The following is a 27,578-nucleotide window of genomic DNA, read 5'->3' as shown; positions in this document are numbered from 1 at the left end:
AGCTCCCTATCTCTGAGCTAGGTATTCGCATCACCTCATTCAATCCTAACAAGCCGCCTAGATTATTCCCAATGAGAAATCAGGAGAAACTAAGGCTCAATTGAGACGCTAAATGGCTGGCGAGTGCAAAACCATTCCCTTGGACCCACCCCTAGAACCATTCTCAGGCAGCTTCTGGCTTGGGATTTCTGTGCGGCATTCACTCCAGAAACGGTCCCATCCAGGCAGGAATTGCCGTACACCCGGCGCAGGGGAACCGCCTTCAGTCGGCTCTCAGCGGAACTTTCCTCTCCGCGGCGCGTGTTCCCGTCCGTGCGGTCGGGCGCGCGGGCCGGGAGGGGGAAGCTTTCTGGCGCGGACCGCGAGCGGAGGCTGGCGAGCGCCGCCGCCGGTGGAGACCGACGCTTGGTCAGAGCCAGCCCGCGGCGCCCGGGCCTGGCCGGCTGCTTCCCGCCTCAGCCGCCGCCCCCGCCTCCGCCGCCGCAGACTTTGCCTAGGCGGGCGAAGCTGAACGTGAGGTCCCTCGGCCCTGCGCGGTCCGGCGCGGCCTGGAGCCGCGGCGCAGGAGGTGAGAGCCGGTGCCGGTTCCTCGCTCCCGGCCGGGGCCGCCGGGTCCTGCAACAATGGGGACCTACTGGAGACGCGGCCTGGGCCCCTGCCATGCAGTGGCTCGGGGCAGCTAGATGGACCCAGCGGCCCGGGCCTTCGGGGCACGCGGTCCCACCCGGGAAACTCCAGTGGCCGGAGGCTTGGCGGGGGTCTTGGGCCTCGACCCGGGGCCTCAGTGGCTTAATATTTGAGGATTTCGTAGCCGGGGAAGGGAGTTATAGGGACACGGAGACTTAACTGTGGTGGCTCTGCGCTTTTGGCGCTGGATGCTGGCGCCCCGGAGGATGACCAGAGCGCGGTGTGGGGTTGGGAAAGTATTTGGAATTTTAGGGGCTTCTGTGTGTCTAATCCCTAAGGCGCATCTGGATGCGTCTCCCCGACCCCATCTCCTGAGGTCTGGGAATTTGGCAGACTGGGGTCGGGCTGGGGCAGAAGAGGCATTGAGAGTTTAGCTTCCCTGAGGTAACTGGTGATTAGTTCCTGGAAAGGCAGGAGCTCAGCTGGGCACAAGAGAGTTAAGCAGAGAGCTGGATCCTCCGGGGCCCTGATGCACCCTGACGAGGAGTGGTTCTCAGGCAAGGAACTTATCACAGGAGTGAGTAGTGGCACACGGTGAGTAGTGCTAGCTGTCTTGTCGTTAGGGTGAGGCCGGTGGGAGTTGTGTTTTGGGGAGTGTAGAGAGTTGATAGGCTACTGAGATTGGAGAATCAGCTTTATGTGGGTCATGGTGGTGGCAGCCTGGGAGATGAACAAGGAAACTTTGCAGAGTGGGCTTCCTGATGGAGAATGACCTCTTTCTGCGTGGGAGTGGGTGACTCAGATCTGTTAGGATTCCTGTTGCTTGCTAGGGATTGTGGCTGACTATATTGGTGGCTGAACATTGAGGTGGATGCAACTGGAAGGGTTATGTGTGGCTGGATGAGTTTGTTCCCACGTAGAGGACAGTGTGGACCTTTCTTTCTTACTCCAAGTCAGAGTGGTGGCCGTCATTGACAACATTTTAAGTAAGGAATTTCTTTGTGGTATTTGGATCCAAAGCTTCTCTCTGTTCATTTTTTTCTTTCCTCCGTTGTTTTTGAATTGTGACTCATACTTTCTTTTCAGCACTGTGGCTATTGTTTGAAATGATAGACAAACTTAGACTTCGTCATACATGTAAGTTCCAGGCGTTTTCAGTCCAATTCTTATAAATCTAAATTTAAAAGCTTCTTTTTACTAATTTGTGTGCCATTGTTTAATGTGTGCAACACTAAAGAAGGATAGGAAAACCCTAACATTTATGTTGTTAAATGGTCTTTCCATCCTTAAATCCATGAAATTTCATCTTCTCTTACTGCCATGAAGTGAGTTCGTTGTATCTGTTAAATCTTAGTGACTCTCATTTCAGCATCCTTGTTTACTCTCACAGGACATTGTCTTCACTAGAAGTATTATCTATCTTCAATGAATTTGGCCTGTACACTGTCTCCCTGTGACAATCTGTGTCATTGAAAGACAGTACGCAAACTCCAACTCTGAGGCCTGCAGCTGTGGGCCAGAACTCTGTATGTATTATTCAGGCAAAAGTTGGTGTGTTGTCTGTAGGTGAGGTTTAAAGGGAACCCTACATGAACAAAAACAGTATCAGAATCATTGTACCTTCTGAGTTTAGAGTGGTAGGAAGTATAGCCTAACTGGAGTCTAGTATAAACTTTCAAGTGCAATGTTAGGTAATTCTGTTTGTAGTTGTACTGATAGTTCTCATTATTGTAAACATTATCTTTTTCCTTAAGCTTTAAATAATTATTTTTCTTCAATGGTATTCTTTCTTTCTTGGCTGGGTGTGGTGGCTAACGCCTGTAATCCCACTTTGGGAGGTCGAGGCGGGCGGATCACATGAGGTCAGGAGATCGAGCCTACATGGCGAAACCCTGTCTCTACTAAAAATACATGCCGGGTGTGCTGGCATGTGCCTGTAGTCCCAGCTACTCTGGAGGCAGAGGCACAAGAATCACTTGAACCTGGGAGGCAGAGGTTACAATGAGCCAAGATCGTGCCACTGCCCTCCAGCCTCGGCGACAGAGTGAGACTCTGACTCAAAAAAAAAAAAAAAGTAGTATTCTTTCTCTCTCTCCATTCATTCTTTCATAAACCAACATTTATTGCATCTTGCCAGGCACTGCTTTCGGCACCTCAAAAATGCTGATGATATTTTTAACATTTTGTTAGTGGTAGTTCCTGGTTTAGAGGTGGTTATAGGTCTATGAAGAAAGAAGTGATTCAGGTGTATCAAGCTTTTAATCAGTAAAGACATTGAATAAAGTTTTTATAATGTATTAATTTTGACTGGTGACAGTTAATTATCTTAGCATCGCCATGGAAAAAGTTTAGCTATCACTGTGAGTTCATGTTGGTATGGGATTATTTTTGCACTATTTTATACACCTGTTAATTAAGTACTCCTGTAGACAAACCACAGGTAAAACATTTTGTTTTGGTGTATGTCTCAATGAGCAGTGATTTACAAATACTATATGTGTTCAGATTCCCCAGGAAGCCATCACACTCCTTCCCACTGTGGTTTTGGGAGAATGAAGGCGTTGCTTATTCCCTATGTCTGGTTCACTGTATGTAGGCTGGGAGTGTTTGCTGATCACTTGGAGTGCTGTCCCTTGGAACAGGAGTAAGATTGAGGTAAGGCTCAGTCTGTTTGAAAGTCGTTTGCCTCTTAATTTTTACTGCATAAAATTAATGTAAATCTGAATGTTTTTTGCTTTGTTACTCTTCATTCTGATCTATTAAAATGAAATTCTGCCTTTTGCTGTCTATCTCTCTGTGTATATATCTTAGGCAAAAATAAATGAAGAAATGTAAAATCAAGGTATTTAGATAATAAATGAATTCTTCAAAATATCTCTCATTTTCCATCTGGATTATTCACTTGATCAAAGAAAATAAAAACTTGTTTATTTGTTGCCTTAAAGGCAAGGTGATTGCTTAAATAAATGTTTTTGACCACCTCTTAGTTAAATGGATCAACTTCAGAAACTCTTGGAAATAAGGCTTAGAGTTTTTTATTTCTTTAGAAAAAGTCTGAGAGAAGAAATGTCTGGTACAATGGGAGGAGCTTGGTTTTTGGAGTCTTCCCACTTTTTCTTGCTCAATTTTTGACCCTGGATAAGCTGTTAACCTCTCTGAGCTTTGGTTTGGTTTTGTTTTTCCATCTGTAAAATGGGCCTAATACAGCCTTCTTTGCAGATTGCATCGAGGACTGGAGATGAGGGCCTCAGGCTTTGAGGGTGGTCAGTGCTGGTTGTCAGTAGTAGTTAATGTGTATTATTATATAGGACCTCTAATCTCAGTAGTATTAATAGTAGGAATGTGGCTGGGTGCTGTGGTGCTGTGCAGGATTCAAGTTTCCTTGTCTGGTGAGGAAGGCAGCTGTCTGCACCTGTTGGCACTCTGGACAGGTGAGGAAATTTTGAGGTTGTCTTTTTTTTTTTTTTTTTTTTTTTGAGACGGAGTCTCTCTCTGTCGCCCAGTCTGGAGTGTAGTGGCGCGATCTCAGCTCACTGCAAGCTCCGCCCCCAGGTTCACGCCATTCTCCTGCCTCAGCCTCCCGAGTAGCTGGGACTACAGGCGCCTGCCACCACGCCCAGCTAATTTTTTGTATTTTTAGTAGAGACGGGGTTTCATCGTGTTAGCCAGGATGGTCTCGATTTACTGACCTCATGATCCGCCCATCTTGGCCTCCCAAAGTGCTGGGATTACAGGTGTGAGCCACCACGCCTGGCCAAGGTTGTCTTTATTCAGTGCTGGTAGGCAGGAGTCCACACTATAAAGTCCAAGGTTATTCCTGGCAGTAGAAGGTTTTTTCCTGACAGTTTCTATGGAGAAGCCAGGAGGTAACTGTTTGGCATGTTCTTGTTTGGGAACAGTGGGCATTCCCATTGATAGAACACTACAGTATACCAGGCAGCATTGTGTTCTATATGGCCCTTGATCAGGACATTTCTCTGGCTTTGTTCTGCTGGCACCAGAGACCTGGCTTTGGTGTTTTTGCCAGGAATTCTCCAGATGCAGGAGAGATTTGTCATTTTCTTTAATTGGGGCTACTTTGGTAAAATCTAGCACTCTGTTCAGGCATGTTTTTGATGAACAGACTTAGTTATAGAATTTTCAGTTTTATTTTTTCCCAATAAGAGAGGGAAAAAAAAAGTCCCACTAATATTCAAAAGAAATATAAGTAGAGGCCAGAAGTGATTTGAAATAACTGGTCTCTAATTTCTTCCAGTCTTGCTGTAGTCAAATGCCCCCTCTATTCTGGTGGTCTTTAATTCCAGATAAGAGTAAATAATGGCCAGGCGCGGTGGCTCACGCCTGTAATCCCAGCACTTTGGGAGGCCAAGGCGGGCGGATCACCTGAGGTTGGGAGTTCGAGACCAGCCTGACCAACATGGAGAAACCCTGTCTCTACTAAAAATACAAAATTAGCCGGGCATAGTGGTGCATGCCTGTAATCCCAGCTACTTGGGAGGCTGAGGCAGGAGAATTGCTTGAACCTAGGAGGTGGAGGTTGTGGTGAGCAGAGGTTGCACCATTGCACTCCAGCCTGGGCAACAAGAGCGAAACTCTATCTCAAAAAAAAAAAAAAAAAAGAGTAAATAATATACCTCTGGTCTCGAACATCTAGACCCTGGCCTGTCTCTGCTTCAGCATCTCATAAGGACTTTTATGACCTGGCCCCTTCTTTATCTTCCTTTCTGGTTTTTCCTCTGCCATATTTACTCTGGCATGTGAGGCTCAGTTATAGTGAACTCCTTGAAGTTCCCAGCATTCTCAGGCTATTCCTTCTGTGATATTTTGCTCTCTATTCTACAGCTTGGCTGACTCTAAGGCTTGAACCAGGAGTTCGGGCACTACCTTCTCTTAATAAAAGCCTTCCTTGATTCCCTCCAGGTTCAGCAGAATGCCTCTCTTCTGTATGACATTGCAGTCTGTGCAAGCTTTTATAATCATACTGTCCTGCTAAGTTTTCGTATTTTTAAAAAAAATTATATATATATTTTTTCCTCAAATTCCTTTTTACCATGTTTTGGTATTCTTTTTGTGTTTCCCGTACCTAGTTTATTACCTACTTGAAGGCAGGAGCTTGTCTTGTTTATATCCCAGCACCTGACCATTTCTGGCACAGGGTAGCTACTTGGCAAATGTTTGTTGAGTGAACAAATGAATAACTTTTGCTTATGAAATAACAGGAAATCATTCACTGTGGAGCTAGTGGTGTGATGAGAGTTCTGACTTCATGGCTGCATCTGATCCTGGCTGAAGCAGTATCACTACTTTTGTTTTTCCAGGTTGCTAAAGGCAACACTTTGTTGTGAGAATGTGTTACTTATTCATTTGTTCATAATTTTGAGGCTGGAGGGCTATTACTTGCTTTTTTGGGTCTTGCAAACATTTCATTTGGGAGAAAATGTGACAGTTCTTCATTGGTATTGTCTGATCTTCTGCAGGCCATTTACTGCTCTGAGTGCTTTGTCCTCATATGTAAAGAAGTGATTAGTTGGTTTGGGCCACAGGGTATCTAGACAACTAACTACTGGTAAGCCACCACCTGCTGGGAATGGGTAATGACTTGATTGATTGATTGATTGATTGGAGATGGAGTCTTGCTCTGTCACCCAGGCTGGAATGCAATGGCATGATCTTGGCTCACTGCAACCTCAACCTCCTCGGTTCAAGCTATTCTCCTGCCTCAGCCTCCCAAGTAACTGGGACTGTAGGTGCGCCACCGTGCCTGGCTAATTTTTGTATTTTTAGTAGAGACGGAGTTTCTCCATGTTGGCCAGGCTGGTCTTGAACTCCTGACCTCAAGTGATCTGCCCATCTTGGCCTCCCAAAGTGCTGGGATTATAGGCATGAACCACTGTGCCTAGCCTGGGAATGGGTAATGGATTTAACACTAGGATATTGTGAATTTTGCTGCCTGGTTGGCCTTTTGGAGACCCATCTGAACTCAGTGTTACCATATACAGGAAATAACGATTATTTGAGCAAACTTTATTCGGGAGTTAGAATTCAGTGACTATAAAATTATCTGTATCCGTTTTCTGCTCAGTCTAATACTGTACTAATTCTGAAGTGTCTGGAGCTGTATGTTCTGAGTTATTTACCTAGAAGTTACAGAATTGTGCCAATTTATTTAGTTACCCTCCTGGATCTTTTTTGTTGTTGTTGTTTTGTTTTTGAGACGGAGTCTTGCTCTGTCGCCCAGGCTTGAGTGCAGTGGTGTGATCTCAGCTCACTGCAACCTCTGCCTCCCGGGTTCAAGTGATTCTCCTGCCTCAGCCTCCTGAGCAGCTGGGATTACAGGCGCGTGCCACCACGCCTGGCTAGTTTTTGTATTTTTAGTAGAGTCAGGGTTTCACCATGTTGGTCAGGCTGATCTCGAACTCCTGACCTTGTGATCCGCCTGCCTCTGCTTCCCAAAGTGCTGGGATTACAGGCATGAGCCAGGACGCCTGGCCACCTTCCTGGATCTTGGTGGTAAAATAACTTGAGTATGCTATCTAAATTACTTTGAATTAGTTTTTCTAAGATTTTTTTTTAATTTTTAATTTTTTTTTTTTTTTTAGACAGTCTCTCTCTGTCACCCACTCTAGAGTAAGCACGGTGGCATGATCATAGCTCACTGTAGCCTTGACCTCTCAGGCTTGAGCAATCCTTTCACCTCAGCTTCTTGAGTAGCTGGGAGTACAGGCATGCATGAACTTGTAGAGGCAGTGGTCCCACTATGTTGTGCAGGCTGGTCTCGAACTCTTGGGCTCAAGTGATCCTTCTGCGTTGGCCTCCCAATCAAATTAGTTTTTATGGGTGATTAGACTGCATAGAAATCCCTACTGAAGGCTGGGTGTTAGGAAGCTTATTAAAGCCTACATCAATTCTTTTTTTTTTTTTTTTTGAGACGGAATCTCACTCTGTAGCCCAGGCTGGAGTGCAATGGCATGATCTCAGCTCACTGCAACCTCTGCCTCCTGGGGTCAAGTGATTCTCCTGCCTTAGCTTCCCAGGTAGCTGGGATTACAAGTATGTGCCACCGCACCTGGCTAATTTTTGTATTTTTAGTAGATACAGGGTTTCGCCATGTTGGCCAGGCTGCTCTTGAACTCTTGACCTCAGGTGATCCCCCCTCCTCGGCCTCCCAAAGTGCTAGGATTACAGGTGTGAGCCACCACGCCTGGCCAAATGCAATTATTCTTTCATGCAAGTGATAAAATAGCAGACTGCAGAAAATAAAAGCATGAAAAGTAACTGTAGTTAGGTTAAAGATAAAAGTTGATATCAGATAAAAAGGAAAACTGAGGGCCGGGCACTGTGGCTCACACCTGTAATCCCAGCACCTTGGGAGGCTGAGGCGGGCAGATCACCTGATGTCGGAAGTTTGAGACCAGCCTGATCAACATGGAGAAACCGCATCTCTACTAAAAGTACAAAATTAGCTGGGTCTGGTGGCACATGCCTGTAATCTCAGCTACTGAGGAGGCTGAGGCAGGAGAACCGCTTGAACCTGGGAGGTGAAGGTTGTAGTGAGCCGAGATCGTGCCATTGCACTCCAGCCCAGGCAACAAGAGCGAAACTCCGTCTCAAAAACAAAAAACACTGAGGCACTTTAAATTTGGCAGTAGCTGTTAAAAATTGATGACATTTTGTGAGCAGTGTTGAGAAGTTAGGAGGAAGTTGTTGAGGCTAGGCGCAGTGGCTCACGCCTGTAATCCCAGCACTTTGTGAGGCTGAGGCAGGCAGATCACCTGAGGTCAGGAGTTTCAGACCAGCTTGGCTAACATGGCGAAACCCTATCTCTACTAAAAATACAAAAATTAGCTGGATGTGGTGGTGCACGCCTGTAGTGCCAGCTACTTGGAAGGCTGAGGCACGAGAATCGCTTGAACCCGGGAGGCAAAGGTTGCAGTGAGCCAAGATCTCACCACTGCACTCCAGCCTGGGCAACAGAGTGAAACTTGACTCTGTCTTTAAACAAAAAAAAGAAAGGAAGTTGTTGGTTGGCCAGGTGCAGTGGCTCATGCCTGTAATCCCAGCACTTTGGGAGGCTGAGGTGGGAGGGTTGCTTGACCCCAGGAGTTTAAGACTAGCCTGGGGCAACATAGTGAGAGCTTGTCTCTAGAAAAAAATTAAATAAAAATTAGCTGGGCAAGGTGACACACACCTAGAAGTTATGGACCACATCTGAGCTACCAGTCTCCCAGTTAGGAGATTGAGGCGGGAGGATTGCCTGAACTCCAGAGATAGAGGCTGGAGTGAGCCGTAATTGTGCCACTGTCCTCCAGCCTGGGTGACAGAGTAAGCTCTGCCTCAAAAAAAAAAAAAAAAAAAAAAAAAAGAAGGAAGATGTTATAATATAGATTGAAAGCAATACAAACACAGAAAATTTCAGCCAGTGGAGGCACATTGGAGGTACTAACATGTGCTTATGGTTTTATAGTACCATCAATAGTAGGCAGAAATGAAAAATGTTTGCTTTACTGTGATAAGTATACTTTGCATATGTATGATGTTGTTAGTTTATAAAGCACTTTTTTTGTTTTTTTTTTTACATTTGAGACAGGGTCTGGCTCTGTCACCCAGACTGGAGTGCAGTGGCATGATCTCAGCTCACTGCAGCCTCCACCTCCTGGGTTCAAGTCATCCTCCCTCCTCAGCCTCTTGAGTAGCTAGGACTAATGGCATGTGCCACTGTGCCCAGCTAATTTTTGTATTTTTTGGAGAGAGAGGGTTTTGCCATGTTACCCAGGCTAGTCTCGAATTCCTGAGCTCAAGTAATTCACCTGCCTTGGCCTTGCCAAGTGCGGGGATTACAGATGTGCCCAGCCTATAAAATACTTTCTTTTTTTCTTTTTTTTTTTTTGTTTTTGAGACGGAGTTTTGCTCTTTTTGCCCAGGCTGGAGTGCAGTGGTGCAATCTCGGCTCCCTGTAACCTCTGCCTTCTGCGTTCAAGCGATTCTCCTGCCTCAGTCTCCCGAGTAACTGGGATTACAGGCACCTGCCACCACGCCCGGTTAATTTCTTGTATTTTTAGTAGAGACGGGGTTTCGCCATGTTGGGCAGGCTGGTCTTGAACTCCTGACCTCAGGTGATCTGCACACCTTGGCCTCCCAAAATGTTGAGATCACTGGTGTGAGCCACTGCGCCAGCCACTTTCTTTTTTTTGAGACAGAGTCTTGCTCTGTTGCCCAGGCTGGAGTGCAGTGGTGCAATCTCAGCTCACTGCAACCTCTGCCTCCCAGGTTCAGGCGATTCTCTTGCCTCAGCCTCCTGAGTAGCTGGGATTACAGGCACCCATCATCATGCCTGGCTAATTTTTGTATTTCTGTAGAGATGGGGTTTCACCATGTCGGCCAGGCTGGTCTTGAACTCCTGACCTCAGGTGATCCGCCTGCCTTGGCCTCCCAAAGTGCTGGGATTATAGGCGTGAGCCACCACGCCCGGCCAACATTTTCATATATATATTTACTTCATCCTCCCAACAACCCTGTGAGGCAAATATCCCCATTGTACAGATGAGGAAGCAAACCCGAAAAGGTAAAGTGGCTTGCTTTCCAGTACACAGAGCTGATAATAAGAAAAGCTGGGAATTGCTGCCTGTTTTCTGATTCTAAGTTTAGAGCCCTTTTTATGTCCTCATAAGATATTATTAGGGCTTCAGTTTGGGATGACAGTCACCCCTTATTTCAGGCTGCTGGCCAATAGAGGATACACACAAGGAAGATAGTCCTACACAGTGAGTAGAATCTCTGCTCTGTTATAGCAGCGCAGTAACTCTGCTTTTTTTTTTTTTTTTGAGATGGGAGTCCTGTTCTGTTGCCCAGGCTGGAGTGCAGTGGCGCCATCTCTGCTCACTGCAACCTCCGCTTCCCGGGTTCAAACGATTCTGCTTCAGCCTCTCAAGTAGCTGGGATTACAGGTGCAGGCCACCATGCCCGGCTAATTTTTTTGTATTTGTTTTTTGAGATGGAGTCTTGCTCTGCTGCCCAGGCTGGAGTGCAATGGTGCGATCTTGGCTCACTGCAATCTCTGCCTCCTGAGTTCAAGCTATTCTCCCTGCCTCAGCCTCCTGAGTAGCTGGGATTACAGGCGCCCACCACCATGCCCAGCAAATTTTTGTATTTGTAGTAGAGATGGGGTTTTGCCATTTGGCTGGGCTGGTCTCGAACTCCTGGACCTCAGGTGATCCCTCTGCTTTGGACCCTGAAAGTGCTGGGATTACAGGCATGAACCACCACTCCCGGCCTAGCAGCCCGGTAACTCTGGAAGAGCTGGCTGCTGGAGGAACCTAGAAGGAGCTCTACTCTCTTCACAGATTGCTTAGTGGTCAGGAGAAAAATCCAGAGCCAGGTGGACATAGTTCTGCAATTGAGGCCCATGAAACAAGTAGGAGTCTTTCTCCTAATGTATATTGTATAGACATTGGAAGAAAAAGGCTGGGCGCGGTGGCTTATACCTGTACGCCCACCACTTTGGGAGGCCAGGGAGGGGGTGGATCACCTGAAGTCAGGAGTTCGAGACCAGCCTGGCCAACGTGGTGAAACCTCGTCTCTACTAAAAACACAAAAATTAGCCAGACGAGGTGGTGCACACCTGCAATCCTAGCTACTCGGGATGCTGAGGCAGTAGAATCACTTGAACCTGGGAGGTGGAGGTTACAGTGAACCGAGATCACGCCACTGCACTCCAGCCTGGGTGACAGAGCAAGTCTCCATCTCAAAAAAAAAAAGAGGAGGGGGAGGAAAACGGATGTATTCTAGCTTGAGCTCTGCTGTCATTGTGCCTTCCAGTCCCACTGTCTCCCACACCCTATCTCTTCATTTTTCTTTCCCTGTGTTTCACCTACCTCCCCTACTAGCTTGGCTCTGGTTGGTCATGGTCCACAGTTCCAGTATTCCTTCCCCAGGTATTAGAACCCTTTGCTTCCCTGACTTTGTGCCCTGCCGGCTATGCTAGTTGCTGTCTCTGAATTCTCTTGCCTGGCTGCTTTTCACTGCCCCTAGGGTGCCCATTCCCAGTGTTTCTAGACAGTCAGGAAAATGAGCTGTCTTGGTTGCTGGTAGTTCCCACTGCCTCACTTGAGCTGATCTCTCTCTGCCCCTCAGGGTGCTCCTGTGCTGCCTCCTAAGGGTCCCGTTTCCTATAGCAGCTGTTTACATGTTTCCCAAAGGTGCCTTTCCCCCGGGCTCTGGACCAGTGACCTCATTTTAGGGCTTGTGCTCTCAAATATTTTCCCCATTCTTTCTGTCACCATACTTTCGTCATCCAGTCTGTTGCTCTTAGAAAGTCCTTGACCTTTTTTCCCTGGTTACATAAACAATGTATGAGTACAGTAAAATTCAGGCATTTTTAAATAGGGAAAGGAAACCATAATTCCGTATCTCATTATTAACTACCATTAAGAATTTAGGCCTGCTGGCTGTGGTGGTTTAATGCCTGTAATCCCAACACTTTGGGAGGCCAAGACGTGTGGATTGCTTAAGTCCGGGATTTCGAGACCCACCTGGGCAACATAGGGAGGCTTTATCTCTACAAAAATACAAAAATTAGCTGAGTGTGGTGGTGCGCCCCTGTTTTCCCAGCTACTCAGGAGGCTGAGGTGGGAGGATTGCCTGACCCTGGGAGGTAGAGGATGCAGTGAGCTGCAATTGTGCCACTGCACTCTGGCCCAGGGCAACACAGTGAGATCCTGTCTCTAAAAATAAGTAAATAAAGTCCAGGCACGGTGGCTTACACCTGTAATCCCAGCATTTTGGTTTGGGAGGCTGAAATAGGCAGATCATTTTAGGCCAGGAATTCAAGAACTGCCAGGCCAACATGGTGAAACCCTGTGCTTACTAAAAATATAAAAATTAGCCGGTGTGGTGGTACATGCCTGTAATCCCAGCTACTTGGGAGGCTGAGGCACAAGAATCCCCTGAACCCAGGAGGTGGAGGTTGCAGTGAGCTGAGATGGCGCCACTGTACTCCAGCCTGGGTGACAGTCATACTAACAGACGTGTGTATTGTGTGTAAGAGAAAGTAATTCCTTTGTACAGAAATGGGGTCATAGTCTATCTACCTTTCTGTGACTTTTTTTTTTTTTTTCATTTAATCTTTTTTTGTTGTTGAGACAAGGTCTCAGTCTGTCACCCAGGCTGGAATGCAGTGGCATGATGATAGCTCTTTGTAGCCTTGACCTCCCAGGCTCAAGCAGTCCACCTGCCTCAGTCTCCTGAGTAGCTGGGGCCACAGGTGCATGCCACCATGCCCAGCTAATTTTTGTATTCTTTGTAGAGATGGGGTTTTGCTATGTTTCCCAGGCTGGTCTTGAACTCCTGGGCTCAAGTGATCTGCCTGTGTCAGCCTCCCAAAGTGCTGAGATTACAGGCATGAGCCATCATGCCCGGCCTAATTTAATTTTTTTTTTTTAGGTGGAGTCTCACTTTGTCATCCAGGCTATAGTGCAGTGGCGCGATCTCGGCTCACTGCAACCTCCGCCTCCTGGGTTCAAGTGATTCTCATTCCTCAGCCTCCCAAGTAGCTGGGATTACAGACATGTGCCACACGCCTGGCTAATTTTTGTATTTTTGGTAGAGATGGGGTTTCACCATGTTGGCCAGGCTGGTCTTGAACTCCTGACCTCAAGTGATCCACCTGCCTCGGCCTCCCACAGTGCAAGGATTACAGGCATGAGCCACTGCACCTGGCCTGTAGGATACATTTCTTTTTCTTTTTTTTTTTTTTTTTGAGATGGAGTCTCACTCTGTTGCCAGGCTGGAGTGCAGTGGTGCGATCTTGGCTCACTGCAATCTCCACCTCCTGGGTTCAAACGATTCTCCTGCCTCAGCCTCCAGAGTAGCTGGGACTGCAGGCGCATACCACCATGCCCGGCTAATTTTTGTATTTTTAGTGCAGTGGGGTTTCACCATGTTGGCCAGGATGATCTCAATCTCTTGACCTCGTGATCCGCCCTCCTCAGCCTCCCAAAGTGCTGGGATTATAGGTGTGAGCCACCACGACCAGCCTAGGATACATTTCTGTAAGTATAAGTTTTTCTATAAAGGTTTTGACACAGAAATTCTACTTATAGAAATGTATGCATGTTTAAATTTTGTTAGATTTTATCACTTTCAAAAGATTGTATCAATTTATATTTCTCTCCGACACTGAACTTTATCAATATTTTTATTTATTTATTTGCTTATTTACCTAGCTATCTAGCTATACTTGCTAGAATAGGAATCAATTTTTTTTTGAGACAGAGTCTCGCTGTGTTACCCATGCTAGAGTGCAGTGGCAAGATCTTGACTCACTGCAAGCTTCGCCTCCCGGGTTCACACCATTCTCCTGCTTCAGCCTCCCGAGTAGCTGGGACTACAGGTGCCTGCCACCACGCCTGGCTAATTTTTTGTATTTTTAGTAGAGATGAGGTTTCACTGTGTTAGCCAGGATGGTCTCGATCTCCTGACCTCATGATCCACCTGCCTCGGCTTCCCAAAGTGTTGGGATCACAGGTGTGAGCCACTGCGCCTGGCCTTTTTTTTTTTTTTTTTTTTTTTAAGAGAGGGTCTGACTCTTGCTCAGGCTGGAGTGCAGTGGCACGATGATCATAGCTCACTGCAACCTCTGTCTCCTGGGCTCAAGTGATCCTCCCACCTCAGCCTCCTGAGGTAACTGGGATTACAGGCGCTTACTACCATGTCCATTTTTTGTAGAGATGAAGTCTCACTATGTTGCCCAGGCTGATTTTGAACCTCTGGGCTCAAACAGTCCTCCCCACTTGGCCTCCCCAAGTGTTGGGATTACAGGTGTGAGCTACCATGCGTGGCTGGGAATCAATATTTTGAAGCTTTGCCAATTTGAAGCCTAGGTAACTAATTTTTATTTACATTTACTTATTGAAGAGGATGAGCATCTTTTCATGTGTTTATTTCATGTATGTATTTATTTCTTGTCCTTTGTCAACTTTTTGGCTGATTAATTTATTTTGTTGATTTGTGAGAATTTTTTGACTATTAGGAATTTTTACTTTGTGTGTGTTTTTTATTTTTGTTTGTTTGTTTGTTTTTTTGAGAGGGAGTCTCGCTCTGTTGCTGGGCTGGAGGGCAGTGGCGCAATCTCAGCTCACTGCAACCTCCACCTCCCGAGTTCAAGTGATTCTCCTGCCTCAGCCTCCCAGGTAGCTGGGACTACAGGTGCCCACTACCACACCCAGCTAATTTTTGTATTTTTAGTAGAGATGGAATTTCACCATTTGGCCAGGATGGTCTCGATTTCTTGACCTCCTGATCCACCCGCCTCCACCTCCCAAAGTGCTGGGATTACAGGCATGAGCCACTGTGCCTGGCCTAACTTTGGTTTTAATAATAATAATTATAGCAACTGTATACAGGCATGCTTTGGAGATGTTGCAGGTTGAGTTCTAGACCATTACAATAAAGCAAATATTGCAATAAAGCCTGTCACACACATTTTTTGATTTCCCATTACATATAAAAGTTATGTGTACAGGCTTGGCATAGTAGCTTATGTCCGTAATTCCAGTACTTTGGGAGGTGGAGATGGGAGGATCACTTGAGGCCAGAAGTTCAAAACTAGTCTGGGCAGCATAACGAGACCCTGTCTCTACAAAAAAGTTTTAAAAATTAGCCGAGTGTTGCAGTGTACACCTGTTTAGTCCTAGATACTCTGGAGGCTGAGGTGGAAGAATCACTTGCCAGCCCAGGAGTTTGAGTCAGCAGTATGCTAGCATTGCACCACTACGCTCTGGCCTGGGCAACAGAACAAGATCCTATCTTAGAGGAAAGAAGAGTTATGTTTGCACCATACTATAGTCTATTAAGTTCCTAATAGCATTATGTCTAAAAAAGCAATGTATATACCTTAATTTTAAAATGCTTTATTGCCAAAAAATGTTAACAATCACCTGAGCCTTCAGGACTTGTAATCCTTTTGCTGGTTGTGGGTCTTGCCTAGACATTGATGGCTGCTGACTGATCAGGGTGGTGATTGCTGAAGATTGGAGTAGCTGTAGCAATTTCTCAAAATAAGACAACAGTGAAATTTGCTGCATCGATCAACTTTTCCTCTCACAAAAGAGATCTCTGTAGGCTGGGCATGATCAAGAGATCGAGAGCAGCCTGACCAACATGGTGAAACTCCGTCTCTACTAAAAATACAAAAATTAGCCGGGTGTGGTGGTGCGCGCCTGTAATCCCAGCTATTCTGGAGGCTGAGGCAGGAGAATCTCTTGAACCCTGGAAGCGGAGGTTGCAGTGAGCTGAGATCGTGACACTGCACTCCAGCCTGGGCGACAAAGCGAGACTCTTTCTCAAAAAAAAAAAAAAAAAAAAAAAAAAAAATTAGCTGGGTGTGGTGGTGCACAGGTGTAATCCCAGCCATTCGGGATGCAGGAGAATCACTTGAACCCAGGAGGCAGAGGTTGCAATGAGCCGAGATGATATTATTGCACTCCAGCCTGGGCAACAAGAGTGAAACTCTATCTCAAAAAATAAATAAATAAATAAATAAATGACAGATGAAGAAATAAAAATATTTTACCCAAAATATATTTCTTTGCTATATTTTGAAATCTGCAAAGCCATCGTTTGTGGTGGAAAATTTGCATCTGTAAAGAATTTCTATAAACACAACTAGATCTTTTCCCTTCCAGGCCCTCCCAGTCCTGAAGAGATTACCTGAGAGTCTAGTACCTTTTAAAGGTCTGACTAGGAAACGTTTGCCACCTTTAATACTTCATCTACATAATAAGAACCTTGGTCTCCACCATCCCTTGTCTTAACTCAGACCCTCATTTCTTTTCTTTTCTTTTCTTTTTTTTTTGAGACAAGGTCTCCCTTTGTCTACCAGGCTAGAGCGCAGTGGTGCGACCTCTGCTCACTGCAGCCTCTGCCTCCCAGGTTCAAGCAATTCTCTTGCTGCAGCCTTCTAAGTAGCTGGGATGAAAGGTGTGTGCCACCATGCCTGGCTAATTTTTGTATTTTTTGTAGAGAAAGGGTTTCGCCATGTTGGCCAGGCTGGTCTCAAACTCCTGGCCTCAAGTGACCCGCCTGCATCAGCCTCCCAAATGCTGGGATTACAGGTGTGAGCCATTGTGGCGGCCTCAAGTTACCCGCCTGCATCAGCCTCCCAAATGCTGGGATTACAGGTGTGAGCCATTGTGGCGGCCCCAGACACTCCTTTCTATTGATTCCAGATTTTTAGATGATAACCAATTGCCAATCAGAAAATCTTTAATCTGTCATATGTAAAGCCTCTCCCCTCCCCCACTGTAGTTGTCCCACTTTTCTGGACAGAACTGATGTATACTTCACAGATACTGAGATGATGTTATATGTTTCCCTAAAATATATAAAACTAGCCAGGCATGATGGCTCACACCTGTAATCCCAGCACTCTGAGAGGCCAAAGTGGGCAGATCACCTGAGGTCAGGAGTTGGAGACCAGCATGGCCAATATGGTGAAACCCTGTCTCTACAAAAAATACAAAAATTAGCCAGGCATGGTGGCACACATGTCTACTGAAAATAGAAAAATTAGCCAGGCGTGGTGTTGCACACCTGTAATCCCAGCTACTCGGAGGCTGAGGCGGGAGAATTGCTTGAACCTGGGGGAGGCGGAGGTTGCAATGAGCCGAAATCGCATCTCTGCATTCCAGCCTGGGTGACAGAGTGAGACCAAGCTGTAACTCAACCACCATTGGCACATGTTATCAGGACCTGTTGAAACTGTGCCTTGGGCCATGGTCATTCATTTTTGGCTCAGAATAAGTCTCTTTGAATATTTTACAGTTAGATCCATTTCATCGACAGTAATGAAAGAGTATGTGCTTGTATTTACCCCTAGACACAAGTACTTTACTTATGTCAACTTCAGTGATGGTGACAAGCTGAAATTAAAGTCAAATGGTTGAATGTCAGAGCCTCCTCCCTTAACTGTGATATTACACAGCCCCTTTTGCATTCTAGTTTCAGAGTGTTACCTTTCTCTATATTCATTCTCCCAGAAGAGGTGGTCTTCATTGTTTTTTCAATCCAACCCATTCCAATTGAATTTTATCTATTCCTGTTTCTTCTGTAACCTTGATTTACCTGTTACATCCTTTGTAACGTCCTCCTATATATAGTCTTTCCTAGCCTTGATCCCCTCCCCTTTTGTTTTTTCCTACATACACGATAGGACCACAGTAACTGCTTAGCTCTGTGCCTCTCATGGTAGCCTAGCCTTCTTCTTCCTGTCCTCCTTTGGTTTATTTTTTATCATCCTCTCATTAAGTTTTACTGCCATTTCCTTACCAACTGCGTTTTTTTGTTTTGTTTTGTTTTTGAGACAGGGTTTTGCTCTTTCACCCAGGCTGTAGTGCAGTGGTGCGATTTGCTCCCTGTGACCTCAGCCTCCCTGGCCCATGCTATCCTCTTAGGCAGGTGCCACCATGGCTGGCTAGATTTTACTTTTTATTTTGTAGAGACAGGGTATCCCTGTGTTGCCCAGGCTGGTCTCAAACTCCTGTCCTCAAGTGATCCTCCTGCTTTGGCCTCCCAGAGTGCTGGGATTACAGGTGTGGGCCACCTCGCTCAGTGCCAACCAGATGCTTTATCTATCTCTCTTTTATCTATCTGTCTTTTTTTTTTTTTTGAGACAGAGTTTCGCTCTTGTTGCCCAGGCTAGAGTGCAGTGGCATGATCTCGGCTCACTGCAACCTTCGCCTCCCGGGTTCAAGCGATTCTCCTGCCTCAGCCTCCAGAGTAGCTGGGATTACAGGCATGCGCCACCATGCCCAGCTAATTTTGTATTTTTAGTATAGACGGGGTTTCTCCATTTTGGTCAGGCTGTTCTCAAACTCCTGACCAAAGGTGATCCGCCCGCCTCTGCCTCCCAAAGTGCTGGGATTACAGGCGTGAGCCACTGCACCTGGCCCTATATATCTCTTAATCCTTTGTTGTCTGGCTTGGTCCTTCATTCCTTCTGAGCAATATCTCTGAGGTGAGTTCCTAGTTGCCTGGACCAAAGATTCTTTTCCTGATGTTTATTCTCCCTTGTTCTGACTAACTCCCTCTTTCCCGTCATCCTTGTTGGGAGGGATGTTGCACATGCTTGGCATACATGTACAACTGTGGAGAGTATAGCATCATGAAGCATCATGTACCTGTCACCCAATTTCAACAATTATCAATACTTCCCCATCTTTTTCAATATATTCCCTAATTTTTGTTGTTGTTGGCTTTTTTTTTTTTTTTTTTTTTTTGAGACAGGGTCTCACTCTGTTGCCCAGGCTGGCATGCAGTGGCATGGCTCACTGTAGCCTCGACCTCCCAGCTCAAAGGATTCTCCAACCTCAGCCTCCTGAGTAGCTGGGACTACAAGTGCACACCACCATGCCCAGCTAATTTTTAAATTTTTGTAGAGATGGGGGTCTCACCACATTGCCCAGGCTGGTCTCAAAACTCTTGGGCTCGAGCTATCCTCCTGCCTCAGCCTCCCAAAGTGCTGGGATTACAGGTGTGAGCCACTGCACCGGGCTGTTGTTGGCATATTTTAAAGCTAGATCTAGACATTGACACTGAGTGTTTATCTTTAATTAATAAGAACATTCTTATGTTCTTATTAATTACACGCCTGTAATCCCAACACTTTGGGAGGCTGAGGTGGGTGGATCACGAGGTCAGGAGTTTGAGACCAGCCTGACCAACGTGGCGAAACCCCGTCTCTATTAAATATACAAAAATTAGCCAGGCATGGTGGCGGGCGCCTGTAATCCCAGCTACTTGGAAAGCTGAGGCAGGAGAATCGCTTGAAACCAGAAGGCGGAGGTTGCAGTGAGCTGAGATTGCGCCACTGCACTTCAGCCTGGGTAGCAAGAGGGAAACTCCATCTCAAAAAAAAAAAAAAAAAAGAACATTCTATTTTATTTTTTTGAGACAAAGTCTCGCTCTGTTAACAGTCCAGGCTGGAGTGCAGTGGCGCAATCTCTGCTCATTGCAACCTTCACCTCCCAAGGCTCAAGTGATCCTCTCACCTTAGCCCCGGGAGTAGATGAAACCACAGGCGTGTGCCATCATGCCCAGCTAATTTTTGTATATTTTGTAGAGAGAGGTTTTTACTGTGTTGCCCAGGCTGGTCTCAAATTTATAAGCTCAACCAATCTGCCCACCTCAGCCTCCCAAAGTGCTGGGATTACAGGTGTGAGCCACCGCCCCTGGCTGATTTGTTTATAAATCTTATCAAGTCTGGCTTGTAAGGCTCTGTTTAGGGCAAAGTAGAATTTACTGATTGACCTAATCCATGCTGTCAGCCCAGATTTCTCCACCAGAGACGTGTGACCAGCCCTTATCTGTCAGTTGGCTCCTGTTTTATATGTTTCTTAGATTAAATGTTTAAAAATTTCTTACATGTTTAGAGGAAGACTATTTTTTTCTAATCAAAATCATGTGCCATAGCAGCATCTTAAAGATCAATTTCATTTCAAAGGGACTTTGGCAAGCCTTTCTCCTTTGAAGGTCCACTGCTCTCTTTCTCTTTTTTGCTTGCTGTGTTGCTCAGGCTAGAGTGCAGTGGCATGATTATGGTTCACTGCAGCCTCAACTGCCTGGGAGCAAGTGATTCCCCCCACCTTAGCCTCCCAAGTAGCTGGGACCACAGACATGTACCACTATGCCCAGCTAATTCTTTAATTATTGTAGTGATGGGGGTCTTGCTATGTTGCCCAGGCTGGTCTTGAACTCCTGGGCTCAAGCAATCCTCCCATCTCTGCCTCCCAAAGTGCTGGGATTACAGGCGTGAGGCACCGTGCTGGCACTTCTCTTACTGTCCCATAAGTGGAATAGCAAAGAATGCCTTGTGAAGTATACAGTCAATACATTCCTTAATAGAAATCAACTGTGTAATAGTAGCAGCATCAACGAATAGCCTATTTATTTTTGAGACAGAGTCTCACTCTTGCCCAGGCTGGAGTGCAGTGGCATGATCTTGGCTTACTGCAATCTCTGCCTCCCACGTTCAAGCAATTCTACTGCCTTAGCCTCCCTAGTAGCTGGGATTACAGGCGTATACCACCGCACCTGGCAAATTTTTTGTATTTTTAGTAGAGGGGGGTTTCACCATGTTGCCCAGGTTGGTCTCAAACTCCTGACCTCAGATGATCCACCCTCCTCGGCCTCCCAAAGTGCTGGGATTACAGGCATGTATTAATGGCCTGAACCACTGCACCCGGCCGACGATAGCCCACTGAAATGGAAAGGGTAACTCTTTCACATTTAATGTGTCTAAATTTTATCTCCACTGATATTCTCCCCAGGTTATACTCTCCAGCTTCCTAACCTCTTATAAGGAATCTTGAATCTTAATGAGGGTAGAACATTTGGCTTTTTGTGCTTGCATAAATCTTTCATGTTACATAAATAACATGGAGAATATTTATGTCCCAGATATCTTAAATTTAGTAAGTTTGGTGTCTTACACTTGGTAACTCGGTGCCTCCCCTGAGTGCTTCAGATCCAAACTGATTCATCCCACTGCCTCACTTGATTCCACTTGATTATGGATGGGTCTTTCCATCTGGGTTATTCTAGCTGTCTCAGAGCTCTTCCCTTCCCTACTGTTTTATCCACTCATTGTAGATTTGATTTATCCAGTTTTGTCTGTGAGGAATGCATGTTTTCTGGGCTTGGGGCCAAATTTTTACTTAACTTGTGGGTAAAACTGTACCCCAGCTGCTGTTCTAGAGATGAGCTCTCTGAAACCAGTTTTATTTGTTTAGGAACCAGATAGCACATATTATGGTGGAAGATGTTATACCCATATTGAAAATAAAAACAATCTTGCTCTAAGTGGAACACCGGTTGTCTGTATGAGAGCCAACGTACTGATGAGTACTGGGCAGTTTCAGCTACAGGAGCTTCCAAATGGGCTACAGATATGATAAGGCTATGTTGTATTTTTGTAAGAGATACTGTTTAGTATGTTTCACATCTATGTAGGATTTGTTTGTGATGTGCTGCTGTTGAGTGATTGCCATGTTGTATGCTCTGTGAATCCTCACAGCACAGAGCTGTGGATGCCATTATGCCAGTTGTACAGATGAGAAACTAAGTGATTTGCTCCAGTTAAGTGGTGCTGTTAAACCAGGTATCTGACACCAAAGAGCTCCCACCCCATGATATACATATGGCCTCTTCAGCAGTGTTGATAGTAAAAGCTGAAATATGTGTGGCATCTGGTCTTCAACCTGGGTTTGTGTTTGAGGAGGAGGTGACAATAGCACTCTAGGCCCTGGTTAGGGAAACCTGGAAAAGAACCTCATGTGTCTTTTACTCTTTTATGAGGTTTGAAGAGCAATACTTTACTAGCATAGTTTATTTTACCTTCCAAATAATTTTCTTTTCTTTTTTTCTTTTTTTTTTTTGAGATGGAGTCTCGCTCTGTCACCTAGGCTGGAGTGCAATGGTGCAGTCTCGGCTCACTACAAGCTCCGCCTCCTGGGATCACGCCATTCTCCTGCCTCAGCCTCCTGTAGTAGCTAGGACTACAGGTGCCCGCCACCACGCCTGGCTAATTTTTTATATTTTTTAGTAGAGACGGGGTTTCACTGTGTTAGCCAGGCTGCAATCTCTGGACCTCGTGATCCGCCTGCCTCAGCCTCCCAAAGTGCTGGGTTTACAAGTGTGAGCCACCGCGCCTGGCCCCCCAAATAGTTTTCAAATCTGGCCTTTCTTCTGGCTTTTTAACTGGCCTTCTATTTTCAATCCCCTTTTATTCAGCCTTCCACATTTCTTCCAGCAAATTTTTTTTCTAGGCCATGTTTTGAATACAATGTGCTAAATACTTAGCCATATTGTACAATTTATATTCATTCACCACTTGATCCTCTTAAGAAAATTTGAAGGTAGGGAATATCTTCATTTTACAAGTGAGGAAACAAACTGTGGTCCAAAGAATTTAAGTAGCTTGCTGAAGCTCATGTAGCAAAATGAGCTGGTACTTGTTTTCAGTTTGAAACTGTGCTTTTAAGCATTAACATTCTATGCCACAGAGTGACCTTTATAAAAGACAGATCTGCTTATACCATTCTGCTCTTGCTCGGAGGCTAAAATCCTATCTCCTTAGCAGGTCTCCAGGTTGCCCTATGTTCTTGGCCCTGTTACTTCTCCAGGCTCATTTTCTACTCTTCTCCCATACTTCCTACTTTATGCTTTAGTAATACAGACTGCTTGGATTTCCTTGAAAACATTCTACTTTCTTGTCTTTGAATCATTGTTCATGAAATTCCCTATCTTTTTTTTTTTTGGGTGAGACAGAGTCGCTCTGTCATCCAGACTGGAGTGCAGAAATGTGATCTCGGTTCACTGCAACCTCCACCTCCTGGGTTCAAGTGATTCTCCTGCCTCAGCCTCCCAAGTAGCTGGGATTACAAGCATGCGCCGCCATGCCCGGCTAATTTTTGTATTTTTAGTAGAGACGGGTTTCACCATGTTGGCCAGGCTGGTCTCCAACTCCTGACCTCAGGTGATCTGCCCGCCTCTGCCTCCCAAAGTGCTGGGATTATAGGCGTGAGCCACCACGCCCGGCCAAAATTCCCTTTTATCTTTATCTTTTTTTTTTTTTTTTTGAAACAGAGTCTCATTCTTTTGCCCACCCTGGAGTGCAGTGTTGCAATCACGGCTCACTGCAGCCTCAACCTCCCAGGCTCAAGCAATCCTCCCACCTCAGCCTCCTGAGGAGTTGGGACCACAGGAGCATGCCACCATTCCTGGCTAATTATTTAATTTTATTTTTTGTTCCCTATGTTGCCCAGACTGGTCTTGAATTCCTATGCTTAAGCAGTCCTCCTGCCTCAGCCTCCCAAAGTGCTGGGATTACAGGTGTGGGTCATCACGCCTGGCTTGGCTGATTTTTTTAATTATTTATTTATTGTTGAGGCAAGGTCTCACTTTGTTGCCTAGGCTGGAGTGCAATGGCGCAATTGTGGCTCACTGCAACTTTGACTTCCTGGGCCCAAGCAATCCCCCCACCTCAGCCTCCCAAGTAACTGGGACTATAGGTGTGTGGCACCCTGCCCAGTTAATTTTTTTTTTTCCCCCTGAGACCGAGTCTCACTCTGTTGCCCAGGCTGGAGTGCAGTGGTGTGCTATCGGCTCACTGCAACCTCTGCCTCCTGGGTTCAAACGATTATCTTGCCTCAGCCTCCCAAGTAGCTGGGACTACAGGTGTGAGCCACCACACCCAGCTAATTTTTGTATTTTTATTCTTTAAATTTTTTAAATTTTATTTTTATTTGAGATGGAGTCTTGCTCTTGTTGCCCAGGCTGGAGTGCAGTGGCGTGATCTCGGCTCACTGCAACCTCCACCTCCTGGGTTCAAGCAATTCTCCCACTTCAGCCTCCCAAGTAGCTGGGATTATAGGCGCCCGCCACCATGTCTGGCTAATTTTTGTATGTTTAGTGGAGACTAAATATACATGTTGGCCAGGCTGGTTTTGAACTCTGGACCTCAGGTTATCTGCCCGCCTGGGCCTCTGAAAGTGCTGGGATTACAGGCGTGAGCCACTGTGCACTGTCATTTTTTGTATCTTTAGTACAGACAGGGTTTCACCATGTTGGCCAGGCTGATCTTGAACTCCTGACCTCAGGTGAGCCACCCTCCTCGGCCTCCCAAAATGCTGGGATTACAGGCATGAGCCACCGTGCCTGGCCAGCTAATTTTTTTGTTTGTTTGTTTTGTAGAGATGGGGTCTCCCTATGTTGCCTAGACTGGTCTCAAAGTCTGTGCTCAGCCGTCCTTCCGCCTTGGCTTCCCAGAGTTCTAGGATTACAGGTGTAAGCCACCACACCCAGCTTGATATTTTGTAGAGATGAGGTCTCACTTTGTTGCCCAGGCTGATCTCAAACTCTTGGACTCAAGCCATTCTCCCACCTCAGCTTCCCAAAATGTTGGATTATAGGCATGAGCCACCGAGTCTGGCCAGAAATTTCTTATCTTTGAAGTCCTTCCCAGTCATTCCCAGTCAATACCTCTGCCTACCCCATTCCCTGGACATTACCTAACTGTCCAATTATTTCTTCAAAACTCTCTTTGAGCCTTACTCTTAGTGTTTTTTTGCTTTTCCTGACCTGACGTATGTATCTTTGTGTCTCCAGGAGATGGTAGTTTTTTAATAAGTCTTTGTTGAGCTGAACAGAATTTTTGGAGATGTGACTCTCTAGAAGCAGACATTCCAGAGACCACCAAAGCTTCCACAATTGGTAAGCTGTTTTGTAAATTTAAAAAACCTGAGTAGGTAAGAGTCAGTTTCTGACCTGAAGGATGTAAACGTATTAACAAGAGCATGTTTAGATTTTGGCACCTGGCTGTATTAGAACTATCTTTGTAGAACCATCTTCTTCCTCTTTTTTAAACTTCTATTACTATTTAATATTCATTTTTGGACTAGTACCCTAGGAGACTGTTCCTTATTTTAATGGCTTTCATTTCATGTGGTGCTTTCCAACTATTGGTTCTCATCCGTCCCATCTACTTTTTCTCTGAAGCTTCATAGAACAGCCTGATCCAAGCCCTGAGAGCCTCTTTATGTCAGGGTGCTTAGAATGTGCATTTTAGTAGAAGGACCTCCAGGTTTTTGCCACGGTTCCCTCCCCGGTGTGTTTATCAAAGATCATCAGGGTCAATAGTTAGAAAGTAATAATACCGTGGCATTTGCTTTATCATTTTGCTGAGAAGGTTTATTTTTTATTTATTTTTTTCTGTGTTTAAGCATTTGGTAATATATTTAGTGAGTTTTAACTAATTGTTAAGCCTGCAGATAATGAAAGTGTTGACTCTCACTGACACTGGAAAAGGCCCAGGTGTGGGAGGATTAGTTACTAAGTGGTAGACTATCAGCTTGTTCTCCACAGATCATGATGATCCCTTTTCTTTCACTGACATTTCTCTTAAATAATTCCTTAAATGTCCTGTGGTTATTTGTAAATCTTTTTTAAAACATGCCACTTCCTGTCAAGTTTAGAAGGCAGCCCAGAGGGGGACAGCTTTTGGAAAGCAAAATTAAACAATTGATTTAGGTATCAATGGGCTTTTCAGGGTTTTGAGTCTGCTGGCTATAGTATTTTAATCCTGATGTTAATGGCTTGTATAGATACAAACCCTTCTCAAGGGTTTGAGGCTGTTCCCAGCGCCTGGTAAAGCCTTAGGAAATCTCAGGCCAGGCTTCTTTTCTATTCTTCTCTTAAATTGCGATGAAGCAGTATGTCTCTGCCTTACACAGGAAAACAGGGAATGCTTCACTTTGGGCCACAGAATACATTAAATTTGGAATCCTGTAACTGAAGATAGGAGGTTTGTTTTCTACATGTAAACAGAGTCAGGTGTTAGAAATGGAGAGACTGGAATAGGAGGAGGTATAAGGGGAGCTCTTGGGGTCTGCCCTTTCCTTTAGCCTTCTAAATAAGGCAAATTAGTATTACTAGGATTCGGCAAAACTTAGACATTGGCTTCTTGGCTTAACTATATAGCCTGTTGAAGACACTGGCTCAGGCCAGGCGGAGTGGCTCATACCTGTAATCCCAGCACTTTGGGAGGCTGAGGTGGGTGGATGGCTTGAGCCCAGGAGTTTGAGACCAGCTTGGGCCACATGGTGAAACCACATCTCTATTTAGTTTTTTAATTTTCTGTTTATTAAATTTTTAAAATTAAAAAAAGAAACTGGCTCAAATATAATGGGGAAAAAGTTAAGAGAGAGCAGTCACAGCTTTGCAGGAGCATGTAGTACATGTTATTTATATGTTAGGATGCTGTTAAAAAACAGCTTTTCATTTGAAGATCATGTGTTTGATTCTTTTCTGTAAGTTCAAATGAGGGAAGCCTTATTTCTTCCCATTTTGTTGATCACACTCCTGAAGTCAGTGTCTAGACCTGAGATTAGAACAAAGAGGCCTTTTCACTCCTGTGTACTACTCACTACTCAGTCTAATTGCTAGTCCTCAGGTGCTTGGGGAAGCCTGCATGAGTTGCTAGAATGTCAGGAACATACCATATAGTTATTGTAGCGATTGTAAATAGGATTTTTAAAAAAATTACACTTTCCAGCCTGGGCCGCATAGACCCTGTCTCTACAAAAAGTGAAAAAAAGTTAGCTTGGTGTGGTGGCGCATGCCTGTAGTCTTAGCTACTGGGTTGGCGTGTGGGGGTGCTGAGATGGAAAAATCGCTTGAGCCTGGGAGGTAGAGGCTGCAGGCTGCAGTGAGCCGAGATCTCACCACTGTACTCCAGCTGCCTGGGTGACAAAATGAGACCTTGTCTTAAAAAATATGTGTGTGTGTGTGTGTGTGTGTGTGTGTTTATATACTTGTAGGTATTGACTACATTTAAATATAATAGATTTTTATTTATGTATTTTTTGAGATGGCGTCTTGCTCTGTCACCCACACTGGAGTGCAGTGGTGCCATCTCAGCTCATTGCAGCCTCCGCCTCCCCAGTTCAAGCATTTCTGCCTCAGCTTCCTGAGTAGCTAGAATTACAGGTGCGTGCCACCATGCCAGGCTAATTTTTGTATTTTTAGTAGTGATGGGGTTTCACCATATTGGCCAGGCTGGTCTTGAACTCCTGACCTCAGGTGATCTGCCCGTCTTGGCCTCCCAAAGTGCTGGGATTACAGGCGTGAGCCACTGTGCCCAGACTAAAATAGATTTTTCTTTATTGATCTTTCATGTAGCCACCTTACTGAGCTCCCCCCCCCCCTTTTTTTTTTTGAGACGGAGTCTCGCTTTGTCGCCCGGGCTGGAGTGCTGTGGCACGATCTCGGCTCACTGCAAGCTCTGCCTCCCGGGTTCCCCCCATTCTCCTGCCTCAGCCTCCCAAGTAGCTGGGACTATAGGCGCCTGCCATCACGCCTGGCTAATTTTTTGTATTTTTAGTAGAGATGGGGTTTCACCA

General features: G+C 45.5%; 1 protein-coding gene across 4 annotated transcripts in view; it reads left to right on the top strand.

Annotated features, from left to right (window-relative positions):
* The first annotated feature begins 312 nt into the window (after positions 1 to 312).
* Positions 313 to 27,578, top strand: part of RAD54L2 (RAD54 like 2) — a 130,368-nt gene continuing 103,102 nt past the window's right edge. Inside the window, exons 1-2 of one of the 4 annotated variants that reach the window (XM_054479947.2) lie at positions 313 to 568; positions 3,133 to 3,282. The gene's annotated coding sequence lies outside the window, so the exon portion shown is untranslated. The remainder of the gene's footprint in view (positions 569 to 3,132; positions 3,283 to 27,578) is intronic. The other 3 variants (XM_054479948.2, XM_063661939.1, XM_054479945.2) reach the window with 3 other exon arrangements.

This window comes from Pongo pygmaeus, chromosome 2 (genome assembly GCF_028885625.2).
Source record: "Pongo pygmaeus isolate AG05252 chromosome 2, NHGRI_mPonPyg2-v2.0_pri, whole genome shotgun sequence".
NCBI lineage: Eukaryota > Metazoa > Chordata > Mammalia > Primates > Hominidae > Pongo > Pongo pygmaeus.
This window is presented reverse-complemented; position numbering and strand designations above follow the sequence as displayed.